The following is a 3,556-nucleotide window of genomic DNA, read 5'->3' as shown; positions in this document are numbered from 1 at the left end:
ATAGGGGATGAATGGTAGAACGGTGGAAAATTTAGGGTTGTTGGTATTTTTTAATGCCAAATCAAAAAAAATTAAATTTTTCATATTTCAAAAAATAAAAAAATGGGTTGGGCATACCCTTATCACTTTAAGGGTATAAAATAGATAACAACGTATTCTTAGACCTACTGAAGTATTAGCATATAAAATTATCATCAAAAATCGATCAAGCCGTTTCAGAGAAGATGGTAAACAAAAAATTTAAAAAAAAACATCCCCTATTAAAAAATAGAGGATGATGGTAGAACGGTGAAAATTTAGGTTTGTTTGTAATTTTTTAATTGACCAAAATAAAAAAAAATATAAAAATTTATTGTTTCAAAAAATAAAAAAATGGGGGTGGGCTACCCTTATCACTTAAGGGTAAATAAAAAAATATATAACAACCTATTTTCAGACCTACTCAACATACATAATAAAATTTCGGATCCAAAATCGGCTAAGCCGTTTCGGAGATGGCAAAAAAAAAAAATTATAAAACATTTTTTTAAATATTCAAAAAATCAGGGATAAATTAGCCAGAACGGTTGAAAATTAGGGTTGTTGTTTTCTGTATGCCAATAAAAAAATAAAAACAGATTTTTTTCTTTTCAAAAACTTAAAAAAAAAAAAAAGAGGGTGGGCTACCCTCTCAGCTACCCTTATCAGTTAAGGTTATAAAAATAGATAACAACATATAACAGAAAAAAGAAAAAAAAAATACATATAAAATTTTATTCAAAATCGGTTAAGTCAAGCAGTTTCGGAGGAGTACGGTAACCAAAACCATCCAAAACTGTAACACGAGAATTATATTTATAATATTATATGAAAAACTGCCGGAGAAGTGCGGAGAGCGGAGAGCGGAAAGACTGATTATAGCAATAGATGAAATTTAAAACTAAATTTAAAACTATTCAAGAAAGTACATACAAAACAAGGCAACGCCGCGCGTCTGTTCGTTCAATTCCGAGCAAAATAGCGAGGCCCCACGAAGTTGGGGCCTCGCTCGAGGTGGCGGTATTCGTCCTACGGGGTATTTGTCCTACCAACCGAACGTCACTTCGGGCATGTTCGGTAGTCCTAAAAATTCGAGGTGGCGGTATTCGTCCTACGGGGTATTTGTCCTACCAACCGAACGTCACTTCGGGCATGTTCGGTAGTCCTAAAAATTCCTGTTTCAGGAATTTTGTCCTGGCTAACGTACTAAATCTGTTTTTTTTTTTTTTTTTTTTTTTTTTTTTTTTTTATTTTATTTAGTTTGTAATTTGACAAGATTAACCTCAGAAAAGTTTAAAATTAGAATTTTTATGAAACATATTTACTAATACCTTAGGATTATGAAAAGTAATCAAAAAAATAAAAAAAAAAAAAAAAAAATATTTTACAAATAAAAGCATAAACAAAATGAAAGTGATAGCAACACGATTACGGTTTTAATTGTGTTTTTATATAGAGAATACGTCTACATTGGTTGAAATCTCAGGTGTGTATCTAGATAATATTGTATTCAAACCAAAGCTGTAAAACGATTAACAATTTTTTAGAAATTATAAGCTATCCACAAATTCCTGAAAATAAAAAAAAAAAAAAAAAAAAAAAAAAATGTTCTTAATTATTTTTCCCACATGATGTCCTTTCAGGTTCCAGATATGTGATATTGTTTTAATTGCAAGATCGTAGCTTACAAAACATTTCTTCAGGAAACGGCCGGCATTTTGTTTTAGTTAATAAGTAATTATAAAAATATGAGCAAAAATGAGATGGTTTAAAAGAGTGAAAATTTTAAGGTTAAGAAATCTGAAACTCAAAGGAAAACTGATTAAAAGCTGATAAAATAAGTTACCGTTAAACTGGAAAAGCAAAACTAGTAAGTTTTATTATGAATTCTATTCACTATTAACATTTGTGGTATTTTACAAATGTATTTCTTTTGAATTACAGCTATACGCATAATACAAAAGACAATTTATCATCTTTAAAACCATAAGGCATATGATATATGAGATAGGTAGGTATGTACAATGTGGTAGGTACAATATGATCGAAAAAAAAAACGGCGGTCAGTGCATGGCTATGAAATGAGATCGCTGTCTGTTTTATATGTTAAAATTATATAGGAATGTCCAAGGATCGTCATTTCCCAAGCAACTGGACGCCGTTTTTTTCGATTATATGAGACATAAGTGTCAGCCTTGCTACACCACAGACCTTTATATTATACTTCTAGCACAAGGACATATCGGCAAGCCTTAGGTTGGTGTTTACGCGTGTAGGTGTGAATCGCTATGGTGATCTGGTCGGAGAGGATTAGAAAAGTATAAAATATTTATTACATAACCACTTAATCTGATGATTTCATATGCATCTAATACAAGTTCAATACATCTTATTGTAATAAGCATATTGGCCATACTCTTCATATACATGAAAATCGTATCAATCGTGTATCACATAGCACATTTAAGAGGACTGATCCTATAAAGGCATTTATTTTTGTTTTCTATTTATAACCTCGTTAACTCATTTATTTTGTAGATTTATTTTAATATTAAGCTCTAGGATAAAAAACCTGCTTAGACAGAACATGGGTATTTTCGAATACTTTATTTAGAAAATCTTGTCAGGACATTGATATAAGATTACAGAAAAATAGTTGCTGACATAGGACAAATGTATAAAGTCTTCAGGATACCCTTCGGGAACAATTTAGAATGATGCAGCGTAAACTACAGTAAAGTCTGAACATTAAGCATAAAGGTAAATTAAATTATCCATACATGTGTGCAGCAAAGTCGTAAGATAATAAATATTGTTTTCAGAAACAAAACCCACAACTTATTCTGCCAAATACAAATAGTACACATTCTTATTTTACTAGCGTGATTTGACCTTACTCTTCTTACACACAAAAATCGGCACCCAAAGCCTGAAATTGGCAACTCTAGTATACCTATTCTATGCTAATGAAATATTTTTTTTAAGTGATATTTATTTTGTTTATTGATCTTTCTAGATTTAAATATTTTTATCAGTCTGAGATCAATATGAATTTTTTTTTAAAAAAGAACGAGTATACCTAAAATCAAAAATTTTGATTTAAGTTAGGTATGTCAAAATAATAAGTTAAGTATTTTAGAAAAAACCTGTATTTTTAAATTGCAAAGCTGAAGGCGCGCCCCCCCCCCGCCGCCCCAAGACAAACTTTTTTTTTCTTTTTCAAATATTTTTTTCAAACTAAAAAATGTATCGATCTGAATTAATTTATTCAAATATAACAGAAAAAATATCTATCTTAAAGTTGCAGCTGTGGTTGCAATAATCTCTGTATGGCCTAAAAACATTTGTTTTATTTATTAAAATTACAAAATTACGGTATAAAGTTATAAAAGTACTTTATAAAAAGATCTCCGAGAATTGTTCAAGAAAAAATAATAAAAGGGAAAAATTCTGAATTTACAGAAATGTTTCTTTTTCACTTTATTCCAATTATGTTAATGAGAGTGAAAGTAAAGACTATGGAGAGCTTATTCGTAGA

General features: G+C 29.9%; 1 long non-coding RNA gene across 1 annotated transcript; it reads left to right on the top strand.

The window, feature by feature from the left end:
* Window positions 1-1,938: 1,938 nt before the first annotated feature.
* On the top strand, window positions 1,939-2,325 carry LOC115885039. The gene is made up of 2 exons (XR_004050669.1): window positions 1,939-2,029; window positions 2,249-2,325. It is a non-coding gene; the product is annotated as an uncharacterized LOC115885039 (long non-coding RNA).
* Window positions 2,326-3,556: the final 1,231 nt, after the last annotated feature.

The sequence above is a fragment of the Sitophilus oryzae genome, unplaced genomic scaffold (assembly GCF_002938485.1).
Source record: "Sitophilus oryzae breed Bouriz unplaced genomic scaffold, Soryzae_2.0 scaffold_359_pilon_pilon, whole genome shotgun sequence".
Lineage (NCBI taxonomy): Eukaryota > Metazoa > Arthropoda > Insecta > Coleoptera > Curculionidae > Sitophilus > Sitophilus oryzae.
This window is presented reverse-complemented; position numbering and strand designations above follow the sequence as displayed.